This window comes from Phoenix dactylifera, chromosome 17 (assembly GCF_051530095.1).
Source record: "Phoenix dactylifera cultivar Ajwa chromosome 17, Ajwa_hap1_PhDact_Kaust_v1.1, whole genome shotgun sequence".
Taxonomy (NCBI): domain Eukaryota; kingdom Viridiplantae; phylum Streptophyta; class Magnoliopsida; order Arecales; family Arecaceae; genus Phoenix; species Phoenix dactylifera.
This window is the reverse complement of record NC_143206.1, coordinates 3156337-3175437: the sequence shown is the minus strand read 5'-3', so window position 1 is coordinate 3175437 and position 19101 is coordinate 3156337. Positions and strand designations below refer to the sequence as shown.

The window sequence follows — 19101 nt, the reverse complement described above, 5'->3', positions numbered from 1 at the left end:
CAATACTTACAACCGGCTAGGACTAGTCAACCTTCATGCATAATTTTTTCTGATAATGTAGGACATTTTGACATCAAACCCGGGGTAATTCAATTGCTTCCCAAGTTTCACGGATTAGAATCCGAGAGTCCGTATCTTTATTTAAAAGATTTTGAAGAATTAAGTATTACATTTAGAGTGCCAAACGTCACCGAGGATGTCCTCAAATTGACATTGTTCCCTTTCTCTCTAAAGGATAAGGCCAAAACGTGGCTAAACTCGTTGCGACCTAGATCAATAAGAACTTGGCAAGATATGCAGAGAGAATTTTTGAAGAAGTTCTTTCCCACACAAAGGACCAACTTTTTAAAAAGACATATTAGCAATTTCCAACAAAAAGATAATGAAACATTTTATGAATGTTGGGAAAGATTTAAAGACCTTCTTCTCTCATGCCCTCATCACGGATTCAAAACTTGGAGAACCATTAGCTTCTTTTATGAAGGTTTATCTCCACAGTTGAAACAGTTTGTAGAGACCATGTGCAATGGTAGATTTTTAGAAAAACACCCTGATGAGGCGTGGGAATATTTGGATTCCCTTGCTGAGACTGCCCAACTTTGGGACAATGGGGATAGAAACACCAAGTCTTTACCTAAGCTTACTAGCTCTGTACAGGGAGGCCTTTACAACCTCAGAACTGAGGATGATCTTCATGCTAAAATGGCAGCCCTCACTAGGAAGGTAGAAGAAATTGAGCTTAGGAAGATTGAGCCTGTCAAGACTATAGAACTTAGAAATAAGTGTTGTGGTATCTGCGATATGTCGGATCATACTACTGCAGATTGTCCCACCATACCAGTATTCAAAGAAGTCTTGCACGATCAAGCAAATGCTATGAACTCCTACCAAAAGCCTTATAACGATCCATACTCGAATACCTATAACCCTGGTTGGAAGAATCATCCAAACTTTAGGTGGAGAAACGATCATCCTCAACAGGCACACCATTCAGCTCCTCCACCTGCACATCCTACCTATGCACCATCACCTTCTCAAAAGCCAAATATCGAGGATACCTTGCAATCCATACAAACTTTTCTACAAGGTCAAGCTAATATCAATGCTCAAAATACTCGAAATTTTGAAGACATAAGGAACCAATTGTCAATGTTGACTACCGTCCTAAGTACCCAAGAGAAGGGTAAGCTTCCAGCTCAACCCCAACCTAACCCACAAGTGCACGGTAGTAATAATACGGCTCCTTCTAGTTCGCATACAGAGCATGCAAAGAGCATCATGACTTTGCGTAATGGGAAAGTCATTGATCAAACCGTCCCATTGAGACCGCAGGTCACTTCTAATTCTGATGCTCCCAAAGTTGATGAAAGGGACAAAGAAGAAGTTGAGGTCCCAACTTCTACTAAGAAAGTTGAATGTCCTTTTCCTCCACCTTTTCCACAACGGTTAAAGCCGTTGCAAAAGCTCGAACCTAATTCTGAAATTCTTGAGCTTTTTAAACAAGTAAAGATCAACATACCTCTTCTTGATGCAATCAAACAAGTACCCTCATATGCCAAATTTTTGAAGGACTTGTGTACTGTCAAACGCCGACTAAATGTTAAGAAGAAGGTATTTTTAACTGAAAATGTGAGTGCTATTTTGCAGCACAACATTCTCCCTAAATATAAAGATCCAGGTTGCCCAACCATTTCATGCATCATAGGCGACTTTAGGATAGAGCGAGCATTGTTAGATTTAGGGGCGAGTGTGAATTTGTTGCCATATTCTGTATATGAGCAACTTGGTTTAGGTGAGTTGAAGCCAACCTCCGTCACTTTGCAATTAGCTGACAGGTCAGTTAAAATTCCAAGGAGAATTATCGAGGATGTATTAGTCCAAGTAGACAAGTTCTACTTTCCTGTCGATTTTATTATATTGGACACACATCCGGCTTCGAACTCACAGTCTCAGATTCCGGTCATTTTAGGACGTCCATTCCTTGCAACTTCTAATGCATTGATTAATTATAGGAATGGCGTCATGAAGTTTTCTTTTGGTAACATGACCTTAGAACTGAACATTTTTAATGTGTGCAAACAACCCAATGATCCCGAAGAGAGTAAGGAGGTTGATTGGGTTGAAACCATCGCAGAAGAATATTTGTTAGCTAAAACAATTAACGACCCATTCAATGATAGCTTAATTGATTGGTGTCCTAATGGAACCAATGATGATGATTTGTCAGGCACACCTATTGTGGATAATCTGGATATCAAGATGGTCAATGGGTGGAGACCAAAAGTAGGAGAATTTGAGGGATTGTCGCCTCGAGAGGTGAAAATAGTACTATCCCATGAGCAAGCACCCAAGCTCGAATTGAAACCCTTACCAAAGGAACTTAAGTATGCTTTTCTTGGATCCGAAGATACTTTTTCTGTAATCATCTCGTCTGGACTTGATCATACCCAAGAAAGAAAATTAATTGATGTTTTAAAGAATCATAAAGGAGCCTTAGGGTGGTCTATTGCCGATTTGAAGGGAATTAGCCCCTTAATTTGCACGCACCGGATATATTTGGAGGACAATGCCAAAACTACAAGGCAAATGCAACGAAGGTTAAATCCTACAATGAGAGATGTGGTTAAGGCAAAAGTCCTCAAGTTGCTTGACGTGGATATTATTTACCCAATTTTCGACAGCAAGTGGGTAAGCCCTACTCAAGTCGTTCCTAAGAAATCGGGTTTGACGGTAGTAGAAAATGAACAAGGTGAACTAGTTCCAACTCGTGTCCCGACGAGTTGGCGCATGTGTGTTGACTACCGAAAGCTGAATTTGGTCACACGAAAGGATCACTTTCCTTTACCCTTCCTAGACCAAGTATTGGAGAGGGTTGCAGGGCATGATTTCTATTGTTTTCTCGATGGCTATTCGGAATATTATCAAATTGAAATTTCACCGGAAGATCAAGAGAAGACTACCTTTACTTGTCCTTTTGGCACATTTGCTTTCCGACGAATGCCATTCGGGTTGTGTAATGCACCTGCAACATTCCAAAGATGCATGCTCAGCATCTTTGAAGACATGAACGAAAAATTTTTGGAAGTGTTCATGGACGACTTCTCCATTTTTGGCGACACATTTGATGATTGCCTGTCACATTTACAAGCTGTCTTAGCTCGATGTATGGAAAAGAATTTGATACTGAATTGGAAGAAATGCCACTTCATGGTGCCAAAGGGAATTGTCTTAGGACGTATTGTTTCATCGAGGGGCATGGAAGTAGATAGAGCTAAGACTGATTTAATTGCTAAGCTACCTGCACCCAAGATGGTTAGAGATGTTAGATCATTTTTGGGTCACGCCGGATTTTATAGGAGGTTCATCAAGGACTTTAGTGTCATATCTCGACCATTATGTAACCTCCTATCCCTTGATACACCATTCAATTGGACTGAAACCTGTCAGGAGGCATTTGAAAAGTTGAAGTCTATGCTTAGCACTGCACCCATCGTGCGACCACCCGATTGGTCATTACCTTTTGAGATTATGTGCGACGCTAGCGACTATGCAATAGGAGCTGTCCTAGGACAACGCAAGGATAATAAGCCATATGTCATTTACTATGCAAGTAAAACCTTAAACGATGCTCAAATGAATTACACTACCACCGAGAAGGAATTGCTTGCAGTAGTATTTGCCTTAGATAAATTTCGCGCTTATATCCTTGGTGCTCCTATTGTTATCTTCACGGACCATGCGGCACTAAAATATTTGTTGGATAAGAAAGAGGCCAAACCACGCTTAATACGATGGATACTTCTACTCCAAGAATTTGACATCACTATCTGATGAGAGCACAAAAATGCGATCTACATGTCACTAAAATTAATGTTATTGCTAACCGATAATAATAAATTCACTAGATTAATATTATATTTGGGTTTGACACAGATTATCATAAATTAGAGATAAAATGCACATTGAGTACAAATTTGACTTCAGAATGATCCCTTCCCAGATCCGACCCGGTTGAAGATCGAGTTGGGTCCGAGTCGGGTTCGGGTCCGAGTCGGGTCCGAGTCGGGTTCGGGTCCGGATCCAATTTTTCTATACTTTTGGGAAAGAATTTTTAGCAGATCTAATTTGACCATATCATAACTATGAGGTGCTGGGTGACCCATGACTTGAAAGACTTGCAATTGACCTCCAGTCAGAACAGATGACTCCTCCCATCTCAGGAGGGCAAAGAAAGTCCCAGACCTTCTTCCAAAATCCAATTCCATTGCAGAAACTAGCACATAACCCATATTCAATGAAGGGAGATCCTCTCACCCGCATCAAAGCATCCATGCGAAAACAGGGGAGAGGGAATGATCCCATGCGTCCGCCACAACGATCCCAAGTGCCCGTTCGAATGCATCCAACTCCCGTGCCAGCCACCGTGCCAGCAGCCCGCATTCTTCACGCGGTGAACATCCCAGCGATCCAGCCTCCTCCATCGCGCCCAATCATCCCGGAATCCCAGCGGCCAGCCCCTCCTTCCAACGATCCCGCCTCACAGATCGCCTCCAGCCGCATCCGTCCATCTTCCACGGCATCCTCCCATCGATCCCGGATCGCCTTCCATTCCATGTGCGATCTCGGATGATCGCCTCCTCCTCCAGCAACCGTCCCGTGATCCAGCCTCCTCCGCCTATGCTTCCGCCGTGATGCAGCCGAGATCCCGCCCACGGTCGCAGACCGCGCCCTCCTCCTCTTCCGGAATCCCAGCGGCCATGATCCCTCGCCCGTTTCTCTTCCTCCAGGCTCGGGCGATCTATAAATAGGGGAGTTCTCGGCAGGAGGAGGAGAGCTCGGCGAGGAAGAAGAAGGGGGCCGGCGGGTCCACAGAAAAGAGAAGAACAGGGGAGAGGGCTCGGTTTGGGAGAGAAGAAAGAAAATCAAAAAGAAAATCAAACAGGGGAGATGGCTCTGTTTTGTGAAAAGAAAGAATAAAAAATAGGAAAGAGGGAAAAGGGGAGTTTTCTTGTTTTTCTTCCTTTGTTTTTATTTTTTATTTTGTAGAAGGAGGAAGCATTAGGCTTCCAATCTTCATTTACTATTGTAATTGTTCTTTTATGCAATCCATTAATTTTTCTTTTATGCAATTCATGTTTTAGGTTAAGTTTAATTTCTGCAATTTATTTTTATGCATTCAAGAATTCTTGTTTTAGTTGCAATATATGAAATTTTCTTTCATGCAGTTTATGTTTCAGGCTTCAATCTTCCTAAGCACTGTTTTCATCCATGCCAAAGTTTTCCTTTAAATAGTTAAATATTTTATTAAATTTATAAATGCTCTTCTATTCCAAGTATTTGTCTTTTCGTTATTTTCAAATGAAAAACCTTCTCTGGCAGACTAGAGAATCATTTAACATCCTCAAAGTAATGTTTTTCTTTTGTTATTCAAAAATCGATTTTGAATCCGAGTGAACGTTCTAATTTTTATGTAACTCCAACCGCCTCCCTGTGGATCGACCTCTTACAACCACTTTTCTTCGGGTAGAACAGGTAAGAGTAAATTAAATTTAAACTTTGTTCGTCGGTTCTAACAACGATCGGTCTAGCATATTTTTAGTTAGACAGAAAAAGGACGAACAGAATTTTGGCGCCGCTGTCGGGGAGGCAAATCGAGAAGCAAGAACGATCACGAAGATCAAATCAAATTTTGGATGTCCGGAGTGAACGTACTCCGGTAGTAAGTTTTTATTTTTTTTATTTTTTTTTATTTTTATTAATTTTCCTTATTTTGATAATTTCTAGTTAATAATTTCATAGTTATTAAATTCTAAAATTTGAAATTCGAAATTTAAAATTCAAAAAAAAAATTAAAATTTTAAAAAAAATCAAAAATTCAAAATTTTTTTTTAATTCAAAATTTGAATTCTGAGATTCGAAATTTGAAGTAGAAAAAAAGAAAAAATTTTTAAATTAAATCAAAAAAAATATATAAAAAAATTATTATTTTTGTTAGTAATTGATAGGGTGCAATCCCCCGAGGTTATCATACCTCTATTGGGACTCCTCACGGAGTAATCTCCAGAGCTTATTCAACGGGCATTCGGAGATTGACTGACGCATAAGAATTGTGTTTAGTTTACATTCAAGTTATTGCTATAAAAAAAATAAAAATAAAAATAAAAAATTATTAAAAAAATAAAAATAAAAATAAAAAAATTTTTGCTTGCTCATTTAATCAATACAACCTAATGACATTGCATAAACTTTAAAAAAAAAAATATTGATTATTTGCTGCATTTAGTATTAAGCATTTGCATAAAGTAATTAAGGGCAAAACCCATTAAAAAGATAAGGTCGGGAAGTCATTACCTGTCCTTAGCCCAAAAATCACCACCTTGCATACATATCCTAAGCCAAATTAAATTAAAATCAAATTAGACGTTGGCCTTAGGGTTTTCGAGCTCAATTAGGCTCTTGGAAAGAAGCGGCTGAAAGCCACTCCAGTGAGGATTTAGTAATTGGTGATGTCTAGGAAAGTTTTACAACAGTGAGAACTGTTACGGGTATTGTGGTATCGGTGTATCCCTTCTGGCACCAACGCACACCCCGGGACTTTCCTGGTCACTGGTTACTGGATCACTTAACTGGTAAGCTCAAGCTTAATCTGAAAGGGAGATTAGGAGCTGTCTAATCTAGAGAGAATTTCAGGAACTTTTTAACCTGATAAGTCTCTGTGCAACTAGATTTAAGAAGCTACTAAACCTCACTTAGCTCTAAGACTAATAGGGTCAAATTGTTGTGTGGTGTTGATTGTGGTCATCTTGGTCTAGCCCTTCTTCTTATCTTTTAGGATTTCGTTTAAAAAATTGAGTCTAATTAAGTTGTGGAAAATGTATGCATGGTAGAAGGTCATTAAGGGATAAGTTAACCCCATTTGATCCTGAGATTGATAGAACTTTTCATCATAACCTGCGAACTGTAAACCAACCGTCGATCTCTACAATGGGTGAACATATTAGAACCCTGAATGAATTATTCGCTCCTGCATCCACTAGTCCACCTACATGTATAGTATTGCCAATAAATAATGCAGCCCAATTTGAAATTCGGGCTGCAACAATAAACATGTTACCCAAGTTTCATGGGTTCGAGAGTGAACAACCCTATATTCATCTAAACAAGTTTTTGACAATCTGTCAAACATTTAGAAATCAAAACTTAGATGAAGAGGGTATTAAATTAAGATTGTTTCCCATGACTTTAGAAGATCGTGCTGCTGCATGGCTGTATTCCTTTGCTTCAAATTCCATCACATCATGGGAACAGCTGTCTAGGAAGTTCATGGCTAAGTTCTATCCCATAGTAAAAACTGAAAAAATTAAGGATGCCATCAGAACTTTTAGAGGAAAATCTGAAGAAGAATTCTTTCAAACTTGGGAACGATTCCATGACTTGTTGGTCAAATGCCCACACCATGGGCTTGATAAGGCTGATCTGGTCCACTTCTTTTATAAAGGACTAACTCCGGCACATAGAAACATGATCGAGTCCATGCATAAAGGTAGGTTCATGAACCAAACCCCGGATCAAGCCTATGAATTTCTTGTTGACTTAGACGAGAATGCCCAAAATTGGAGTAGCTATGGTGAGGAAGTAAATAGAGATGAGTTCGGATCTAGAAAACCAGGTAATTATGAAATGAAAACAGATCCAGAACTCAAAAATGTCATGTCCAATCTGGTGACTGGAATGAATAACTTAAGCAAAAAGTTTGATGCTTTCACTATTTTCACTAGTTCGAGTTCATACAAAGAGTCAAATCACGTCATGAAAGTAGATCACGAGTCATATAATTTGTGTGTCTTGTGTAACAGTCCGGAGCATCTAGTGGAGTGCTGCCCTAATCTGCCCACCATAAAGGCCGAGCAAGCAAATGCTCTAAATTCATATAGTGCCTTTAAGAAGCCCACTCCCAACTCGTTCAGCCCAGTTTATCACCCTGATAATAGGTTCCACCCAAATTTCTCATACAAGCAAAATGAACCTATTCAGCATCAAGGTGGTCCACCAGGTTTTCAGAACAACTTCCCCAGGATAGGTCCATTACAAATAAACCAACCATTGGTTCCATCTGTACCTCCTTATAATGCCCCTATCCCACAGCAACCTTCACAATTAGAAACCATGATGGCTAATATGATGAAACAACAACAAGATTTTATCAAGCAACAACAACAGGCCAATACAGCCCAAGCCCAGACTAACCAATTCCATGCGCAAGCAATTGCAAAACTTGAGGTTAGTCTAAGCCAAATAGCAAACTCTCTAGAGGATAGAAAGAAAGGTGAACTACCTAGTCAACCAGTGCCTAACCCTAGTAGACAACAAAATCAAGATCAAAGAGGTCAGTATCAAATCAATGGAAATCCGACCTATGAAGTCCAGGCGATTACCACTCTAAGGTCTGGCAAGCAAGTGGACAATAAAGTCCAACTTTCTGAATATGAAAAAGAAAATAAAAATAAATCCGATAAGAACCCAATTCAGAAGAGAGGTCAAGAACAGGACAAACCAGAAAAAAGGGAAAAACCTATAGAAACATACAAACCCAAGGTTCCCTTCCCCAGCAGACTTCAGGACTCCAAGAAACAATCTAACTTTGATGATATCATGGAAGTCTTTAAAACTGTTCAAATAAATATACCTTTTCTCGATGCCATAAGACAAATTCCCTCCTATACAAAATTCTTGAAAGACCTCACCACGGTCAAAAGAAAAACCAGTATTCCTAGGCAAGCTGTTATGGCTGCACAAGCCTCATCTCTCATTCAACAACAGATTGCCCCGAAATTCAAAGACCCTGGTTGCCCCACCATTGAAATAAAAATAGGAGAGACGATCATCCAGAGAGCCCTATTAGATTTAGGAGCCAGTGTGAACCTACTTCCCTACTATGTGTACCAAAAGTTAGGTTTGGGGGAATTAAAGCCCACAAATATTACCCTTTCCTTAGCAGATAGGACGGTGAAGTACCCCAAGAAGATTGTAGAGGATGTAATAGTGAAAGTAAATGAGTTTTACTATCCTGTGGACTTCGTTATCCTTGAGACTGAACCTGCAATACATCCAGACAGTCACACACCTATAATTTTAGGTAGACCTTTCTTAGACACAGCAAATGCTGTGATTAACTGTCGAAATGGGATGCTGAAGTTATCTTTTGGCAACATGAAAGTCGAACTTAATGTCTTTAACATAAGTAAACAACCACTAGATGACAAAGAAATCAATGAAGTTGACATGATTGAAAGTCTGGTTCAGGAGACTTTCTTACAAACCTATAATAAGGATCCTTTAGAGGCTTACCTTGCCCATTCCGAGGAAGGGGTCAAACATGCGCCCCTTAGTTCTGTTCTCCTTATGAGCATAGATCGTCATCAGCCGACTGTTCTTCATCAGACTCTTCCAAAACCATTCTTAGATAATGGTTGAAAAAAAAGGAGGATTTACATTTTGTCCGGCTGAAGACATAAAACTTAGCGCTCTTGGGAGGCAACCCAACATGTAAATATTATTAAAATAATAATAATAATAATAATAATAATTAAAATAAAAAAATTAAAAAATTACTAACATGCAGGTTTGGGGGTTTTTGGCCCCAATTGTTACTTTATCCACCCATATCAGGTAACTTCTCCTCTATCCTATTACTGCTTTAAATTCTCTTTAACATTGAGGACAATGTTAGATTTAGGTATGGGGGTGAGAATATTTTTGATTTTTTATGCCAAAAAAAAATTAAAATTAAAAAAAAAAGGAGTTCAGATTTTTAACTCAAACTCTAATCTTTTTGGCTGTACAAACTAGGAATTGCTTTGACAATAGCTTTGAGTTAAGGAATATGATAGCAGTTCTAGCTTGAGTTTTCGTCCCACCTATCTTCTGCTAACATGTTACAAGATGATTTAGCACCAACACGTAAGCATATGAATAGTGGGGTATGTATACTTGCAACTAATATGAATACTTTTAATCTTCGGGATAATTTAAAGTTATATGTGTGATGAACATCCTAATCAAAAAAAAAAAGAAAAAAAAAGAAAAAAAAGAAAGATAAAATAAAATAAAAATAATGAGTTTATTTTAAGTCTTCTCACTGAGTAACCGGGCCTCTTGCCTGACAAGCAGCGAGTGTTCGCGTAAAAAGGTGAGTATGATTGAGATTAAACTCGGAGTGACTAATTTGGCCTTGAAGCCTAGTTAACTTGAGTTATTAAGCCTGTTAGGGTGTCTCTACACCTAGTGCCCTGAGCCATCTGGATTGGGAGTCATTGGCCTAACACTCGCTACATGGGTTAGCTAGAAAGCTTAATAAGGCTAGATATTGCACAAGTCATTCTTCTTTTCATTCAAAAAAAAATAAAAATAAAATAAATAAATAAATAAATAAATCTGGGGTGTTCATTACCATTTAACTCTAGAAAGTCTTGAAAATTGAAGTGATCATGTTGGAAGTAAGTGAAAGCCACTCATTTATATGATACTATCTTGCACCTCACTACATTCTTGACTTGTTAGCAGATAGATGGGGAGTAATGAAACTTGAGTTAGAGTCTGCTTAAATATGATAGCAATAAGTCTTTATTGTCCTTGCAATTCTAAGTTCATACAGTAATACTTGTTCAAATTTCGAGTTAAAAATTGGAAATCCCTGACTGATGAAGTTTGTGGGTAACTTCACTGCAAACCCTCACGAGACAACACTCGTCCATTAGGGTAACCTAGGGGTTTAAAGGCTTGTTGCACGTGCTAAGTGCAATCGTGATTCCCTACGAAAATGGGTACATATCTTAGTTTTGTGTATTTAGTTTAAAAAAAAAAAAAAAAGAAAAAAAAAAAGAGAGTCATAAGTTAGACTACATCTTTTTGTGCCCTCATTTCATCGTTTGCTTGTTAATTGCTAGAGACTAGCAATAAGCTAGTTGGGGGGTGTGATGAGAGCACAAAAGTGCGATCTACATGTCACTAAAATTAATGTTATTGCTAACCGATAATAATAAATTCACTAGATTAATATTATATTTGGGTTTGACACAGATTATCATAAATTAGAGATAAAATGCACATTGAGTACAAATTTGACTTCAGAATGATCCCTTTCCAGATCCGACCCGGTTGAAGATCGAGTCGGGTCCGAGTCGGGTTCGGGTCCGAGTCGGGTCCGAGTCGGGTTCGGGTCCGGATCCAATTTTTCTATACTTTTGGGAAAGAATTTTTAGCAGATCTAATTTGACCATATCATAACTATGAGGTGCTGGGTGACCCATGACTTGAAAGACTTGCAATTGACCTCCAGTCAGAACAGATGACTCCTCCCATCTCAGGAGGGCAAAGAAAGTCCCAGACCTTCTTCCAAAATCCAATTCCATTGCAGAAACTGGCACATAACCCATATTCAATGAAGGGAGATCCTCTCACCCGCATCAAAGCATCCATGCGAAAACAGGGGAGAGGGAATGATCCCATGCGTCCGCCACATCGATCCCAAGTGCCCGTTCGAATGCATCCAACTCCCGTGCCAGCCACCGTGCCAGCAGCCCGCGTTCTTCACGCGGTGAACATCCCAGCGATCCAGCCTCCTCCATCGCGCCCAATCGTCCCGGAATCCCAGCGGCCAGCCCCTCCTTCCAACGATCCCGCCTCACAGATCGCCTCCAGCCGCATCCGTCCATCTTCCACGGCATCCTCCCATCGATCCCGGATCGCCTTCCATTCCATGTGCGATCTCGGATGATCGCCTCCTCCTCCAGCAACCGTCCCGTGATCCAGCCTCCTCCGCCTATGCTTCCGCCGTGATGCAGCCGAGATCCCGCCCACGGTCGCAGACCGCGCCCTCCTCCTCTTCCGGAATCCCAGCGGCCATGATCCCTCGCCCGTTTCTCTTCCTCCAGGCTCGGGCGATCTATAAATAGGGGAGTTCTCGGCAGGAGGAGGAGAGCTCGGCGAGGAAGAAGAAGGGGGCCGGCGGGTCCACAGAAAAGAGAAGAACAGGGGAGAGGGCTCGGTTTGGGAGAGAAGAAAGAAAATCAAAAAGAAAATCAAACAGGGGAGATGGCTCTGTTTTGTGAAAAGAAAGAATAAAAAATAGGAGAGAGGGAAAAGGGGAGTTTTCTTGTTTTTCTTCCTTTGTTTTTATATTTTATTTTGTAGAAGGAGGAAGCATTAGGCTTCCAATCTTCATTTACTATTGTAATTGTTCTTTTATGCAATCCATTAATTTTTCTTTTATGCAATTCATGTTTTAGGTTAAGTTTAATTTCTGCAATTTATTTTTATGCATTCAAGAATTCTTGTTTTAGTTGCAATATATGAAATTTTCTTTCATGCAGTTTATGTTTCAGGCTTCAATCTTCCTAAGCACTGTTTTCATCCATGCCAAAGTTTTCCTTTAAATAGTTAAATATTTTATTAAATTTATAAATGCTCTTCTATTCCAAGTATTTGTCTTTTCGTTATTTTCAAATGGAAAACCTTCTCTGGCAGACTAGAGAATCATTTAACATCCTCAAAGTAATGTTTTTCTTTTGTTATTCAAAAATCGATTTTGAATCCGAGTGAACGTTCTAATTTTTATGTAACTCCAACCGCCTCCCTGTGGATCGACCTCTTACAACCACTATTCTTCGGGTAGAACAGGTAAGAGTAAATTAAATTTAAACTTTGTTCGTCGGTTCTAACAACGATCGGTCTAGCATATATTTAGTTAGACAGGAAAAGGACGAACACTATCAAAGATAAAAAAGGAGTAGAGAATGTGGTTGCTGACCATTTATCACGATTAGTTTTTCATGATTCAGTGCCACAGTTTTCCATCAAGGACTCATTCCCTGAAGAGCAGTTGTTTGCACTTTCTAGTATACCATGGTATGCAGATATTGTAAATTTTCTTGTTACAAGCCGGATGCCGGAGCATTGGGAGTCGACAGATAAAAAAATTTTCTTGCGCGAAGTAAAGAATTATTACTATGACGAACCCTATTTGTTTAAATATTGCAATGATCAAATCTTTAGACGATGCATACCGGATCATGATATACAAAGCGTACTTTCTTTCTGCCACACTGATGCTTGCGGTGGACACTTTGCCTCTAAGAAAACTGTTGCAAAAGTTTTGCAATGTGGTTTCTATTGGCCCACTATGTTCAAAGATGCCCACAAGTTCTGCAGGACATGTGATCCATGTCAACGTATTGGAAGTCTAACTCGTAGGCAAATGATGCCGCTTCAACCCATTACTATTATCGAAATTTTCGATTGTTGAGGTATCGATTTTATGGGCCCATTCCCACCATCTTTTGGATATGAGTACATTTTAGTCGGTGTCGAATATGTGTCCAAATGGGTAGAAGCTGTTGCTTGTAAGACCAATGATCACAAACCCGTCCTGAAGTTTTTAAAAGAAAATATTTTTTCACGATTTGGGATGCCTAAGGTCATAATTAGTGATGGTGGAAAATACTTTTGTAATAAGCCTTTTGAGACATTATTAAAAAAGTATGGTGTCACCCACAAAGTTGCTACCCCATATCACCCGCAAACTAGTGGCCAGGTAGAGTTAGCCAATAGAGAGATCAAGCGTATTTTAGAGAAAACGGTGAACCCATCACGAAAAGATTGGTCCTTAAAACTATCAGATGCATTATGGGCTTATCGTACTGCATACAAAACCATTCTTGGCATGTCTCCCTACCGGCTAGTTTACGAAAAAGCGTGTCATCTGCCTGTAGAAATAGAGCATAAATCGTATTGGGCAATTAGAAAATTGAATTTTGATTTACAAGATGCCAGTCTAGCTAGAAAATTGCAATTGAACGAGCTTAATGAGATTCGCAGAGATGCTTATGACAATGCTAAAATTTGCAAAGAACGAATGAAGATCTTACATGATAAATCAATTTTAAAAAAATCTTTTGAACCTTTGCAAAAAGTTCTTTTATATGATTCCCGCTTATGTCTGTTTCCTGGTAAGTTGCGATCGAGATGGACAGGTCCTTACATTATAAAAACTGTTTTTCCACATGGGGCGGTTGAGATTGAGAATCCACGGGATGGTTGAATTTTTAAGGTAAATGGACACAGACTTAAACCTTTTCTTGAGAATTTTGCAGATGAAGAAGACTCTTTTTTCTTGGAGGAGCCTTCTTATGACTGAACATGAAGGCAAAGGTATGTGTATATTAGTTAGAATTAAATTTTCTTTTACTTCTAGTTTTCTTCTTATTTTGTAGGTCTTATTTTCTAGATATCAACAGCTCAAGGTATTCCTCTTCTTCCTAATATTATTTTCTCTATTGTCTTTCATATATAGTTTTCTTGCATCTATTACATTGAGGACAATGCAATGTTTAAGTTGGGGGGAGGAAAATATTTTGCAAAAAAAAAAAAAAAAAAGTTTTTGCATTCTTTTCTAAGCAAATGCACATGTATTTTCATATTGAGTTTGTGCAAATATTAAGGCAAGGAATACATGCATACTATGACTGATCAGAGACCTATTATTAGATCCCCGCACATGTATTTAATGATTACAGGAAGGCCTCAGGAGTTCACATTTGTTTAATGCATTTTTATTAAGCCATATCTATAAAAGAAGTACGAGTATCCTTGTCTGTACTATAAGGTTCTCGATTTGGTTTTCACATAAAGATAGAGGTTGAATACCCCGGCTAGATCATCTAAGTGCCTTATGTTCCGACCTTGGTTGACCTATAGTCACGTTGCAGTCACATTATATGGTTCAGTTTACCTTCTCTATCTTGAAAAAAAAATAAAAAAAATAAAAATAAATAAATAAATAAATGAGGAGATGACTAGTCCAACCTCGTGGCGTAGTTTGGTTCGAGTAATTAAGCCCGAGGGGTGTTTCACCTAATGCCTTGAGCCAACTGGATCAGGAGTCATTGGCCGAAAACTCGCTACATGGACCTTGCTAGAGCCTAAGGGGGTTGGACTATTGTAATCACCATATGTGTTTAAAAAAAAAAAAAGCATTAATAGGGTTGGTCGGGCTGAACCCAGTGACATGTGGTAATGGCTGGTTTGACTCCATTGTATTGGACCTTTGTGTACTTTGGATATTTAGTTGGGATTGATAGCTCCTTTTTTTATGCGAACCATTCTTGACAATTTTAGACAACATAAGATATTCCAAAAATTTGATGGATCAGGCTCTAATAAATTGTAGTAAACACTTGTGAACTTGAGTAGTACACCTAAAATTCAAGCGGTACCATGATGTGGTGGAGGTATTAGTACTCTGAGAAAGTCATACTATTTTATGCACACTATACTTTCATATTTTCCTTGTTTTCAAAGTTGCCGTGCTTGAAAATATATATTAATTAATTACATGTGTATTAGCTTAGGCTTTATTTCATATTTTTAGGATCTCGTTTCATATCATTCATGATGTTTGTGGGTAACATTCCTGAAAATCCTCACGAGACAACACTCGTCCACTAGGGTAACCTAGGGGTTTAACGGCTTGTTGCACATGCTAAGTGCAATCGTGATGCTCTACGAAAGTGGGTATGTATCTTAGTTTTGTGTCTTTAGCTTTAATAAAAAGTCAAAGGATTGACCAACATCTTTTGTACTCTCATGTTATCATTTGCTCATTAATTGCTAGAGACTAGCAATAAGCTAGTTGGGGGGTGTGATGAGAGCATAAAAGTGCGATCTACATACCACTTAAATTAGTCTTATTGTTAACAGATGATGATAATTTCGTCGAGTTAATATTATACTTTTGTTTCGTATAGGTTATCGTAAATCAAAAATAAAATGCATATTTGATACAGATTTGGTTCAGGAAGATGCATAGCCCAAGCTGTGCGCACCCGATCTCGCCATGGCCTAGTCGAGCCCATCATCTCGCAAGCATCTCCGCGTGCAAGCCGCATCCTCTCAACCAGATTTCACCCACCTCAACCATTCACGAGTCTAAAGAACTGTGATCTTTCCCCCGAATCAGGATATGTGATCTGATCTCCCGCACCTAATCTCCAGCTCCTCTCACGCGTGCATCCCGTATTTCCACTCACCCAAATTTCTTCCGCCCGTTTAAGGCGCCTCCTAGCTTCCCATCTTCACCGCATTCCCATTTCTTTGTGGTCGAAAGAAGGAAACAGCGCCAAGGATCCATGATCTGCTCTTCTCCCGCGATCAGCTCCAGCGCCCGAGCCCGTGAAGCCTCCCAGCATCCCGTCTCCACCGTGTCCGCTTCTCCCGCGCTCTCAGCCATCTGCCGGACCCGCATCTGAGCTCCTCATGAACGCACGCCTCCGTCCGCGATCACAGAGCGGATTAACGCCCCAGCTGCTGCAGCTCTCATCCCTTTTCATAGCAGCATCCCGCGATTACCTCCCGGATCAGTGATCCGTTCTTCTTCAACCCGCTCCACGTGCATTCAGCCGTTCGTGAGGTCCACAGCAGCGAATTCGTGATCTAATTTTCAGCATTCAAAGCTTCCGGATCCGCATCCCAGATTCCAGTGTCCGTTTTGATTTGCTTGGAAGGTTATTTGGAGGGGTTTTGATTGTATAAAAAGGGGGGAAGAACAGAGGAGCCGGGGGCCATCGAAGAAGAAGAACAGGGGGGGCGTCAGGCTGCTGCAGAGTTTTTAAACAAAAAAAAAAGAGAAGAAGGAAATAGGGTATGCCCTGTTTCCGAAAAGAAAAAGAAAAAAAAAGGGAAATAAGAGAGGGAAAGGCTAGTGCTTTTGTAATGGGAGGCTAACACCTTTGGTCAAGGGTGATGGAAGAACCCTTGATAGTTTGCTTTCTTCAAGTAAAATTCTGAACGATTATTTTCTTTGATTTACATCTATTATATGCTCTTGGTTCTTGCATACTTATTTGTTAGATAGATCTTGTACGGTTTATATTTATTGATGCATGGGTTGTTTCGATTTTTGATTTATCGTAGACGTAACCGGCACGATAAATACTTGAATGTTGAATTCATGTTTTCAAAGTATATATTCCATGCTTAGAACTATTCTATCTAATTAATCCTTAATCAAGAATCGCAAAAATTTAATTGTTGAAAATTACATTATCAAGGGGGAATCCAGATCCCTAGCCTTCTCTATATTCTTGAACGTTGTTTAATTATCTATTATTCTCTGCTTTTAATTTTTGAAGACCAACTAAAAATCACATCTAAAAAATTACGCTAATAATCTATAGATCGTTCCCTGAGGAATCGACCTCGGACTTCCGAGTTATACTACTTGTGCGATTCTCCTGCACTTGGGAGAACAGTTTTATTTTTGCATCAAGTTTTTGGTTTCTATCTAATTAATCCTTAATCAAGAATCGCAAAAATTTAATTGTTGAAAATTACATTATCAAGGGAGAATCCAGATCCCTAGCCTTCTCTATATTCTTGAACGTTGTTTAATTATCTATTATTCTCTGCTTTTAATTTTTGAAGACCAACTAAAAATCACATCTAAAAAATTACGCTAATAATCTATAGATCGTTCTCTGAGGAATCGACCTCGGACTTCCGAGTTATACTACTTGTGCGATTCTCCTGCACTTGGGAGAACAGTTTTATTTTTGCATCAATTATCTCTAAATTCACATAGAAAATATGCTTCCATCAGCATGTGCCAGTGATCAGTCCTGACTGGCTAGGTCCAAAAGAAAACTAGCTTTTGACTACAATATGCCATCAATCGACATGTGCTAGTCATCGTCCTATTGGAGGTCTGAAAGAAGACTAAATCCTGAACCCGTATGATCATAATCAGACTAGAGAGGAGAGCAACATAATTAAATCAATGCATTTATCATTACAAAAAAATTTAGTTTATGCCCAAGTAAATCATATCATGCTTTATCTAATATTTTAAAGAATTATTTATACAAAGTATATATAATGTGCACAGATAATATCAATAATTTTTCAAATAATGCAGATGATTGTGAAGCAGTATAATTTATATATTAGGTCATGTGCATGATAAAACACTAGAGGTAGAGATAACTTACAGTCTAAGCTGACTAGATCCAAAAATCCTTCTAGTAAAACTAATTATGGCTACAACAAATTTATCAACTCATTGTACCTTCTTCCTTAGTCCAACTCATCATCCTAAAATCTAAATGTTGTGACATCCTTCTGAGACTCCATATCCCATTAATTTCTAGCTTTAAAGCCTAGGATTCTTAAATTTTTAGAAGAAAAAGTTAAAATAGGATTAACAGTGGTTACCTTAGATGCGTAACTCAGTCTCTAGATTTAATGCTTCTCTAGAGTTAGAGGCTCTAATCAGAACAACAAAATGGATCTCTCTACTGAGCAACAAAATAGTTACTAAATTCATCAAAAAAAAGTCTATTTTATTTTTCTGGCTTATATAGTTTTAGTAAATTTCATGTATATTTGTTTAAAATGATCCAAACTTCCCGTAATTTTATTGGCCAATTAGTCATGAACCAATTTCCACTCTCAGCCTTAGACTAAATCATAATTTGGCTTAAATCTAGCTTGCCCACTCATCTGCTACTCTCTCTTTATCTCTGATAGCAAGATTATGAGAGAGCCCACTAGAACTACTAGTTGGTCTCACCGCATGGATTGATATTCTCACAACTATTGGTTTGGAAAAAAAATAGGATTTTTCTGCATACATACCCTCCTAAATATTGAAATTTATGTGCTTACACAAAATTGATATTTGTATATATACCCTCATAAATAACTTTTTTTTGCATATATAGCCTTCTTTTTTCTGTTTCTATCATATGTACCCAAGAAACCAATTGTTGTCGGTTAGAAAAGCTTAGGAACAACTTCGTATGGCACTTAGTTGTTGGGTTTGGCATGAGCAAAACTCCGACATTTTTTCTATGGAGAAAAGCTCTATAACCATTGTCTTGCATAAAACTCTGCAAAAATTCTGGATATGAGGAAATGCTTGGGCAAAGCATTGGATAGCCTCTTAGCATTTTCGTGTTCTCTATCTCCTCTACTGCACTATCGCCTCTGTCGCAGGCGGCTACTCATTGACCTTGTAACTCCTTTCAGCTGAGTTTTGGTTTTTACCTT

At 38.9% G+C, this 19101-nt stretch overlaps 1 non-coding gene and 1 pseudogene across 1 annotated transcript; one reads left to right on the top strand and one right to left on the bottom strand.

The window, feature by feature from the left end:
* Positions 1–340: 340 nt before the first annotated feature.
* Positions 341–449, bottom strand: LOC120113366 (small nucleolar RNA R71). The gene has a single exon (XR_005509316.1). It is a non-coding gene; the product is annotated as a small nucleolar RNA R71 (small nucleolar RNA).
* A 202-nt stretch (positions 450–651) lies between these two features.
* LOC149750998 (uncharacterized) overlaps positions 652–19101 on the top strand; it is a 55010-nt pseudogene continuing 36560 nt past the window's right edge.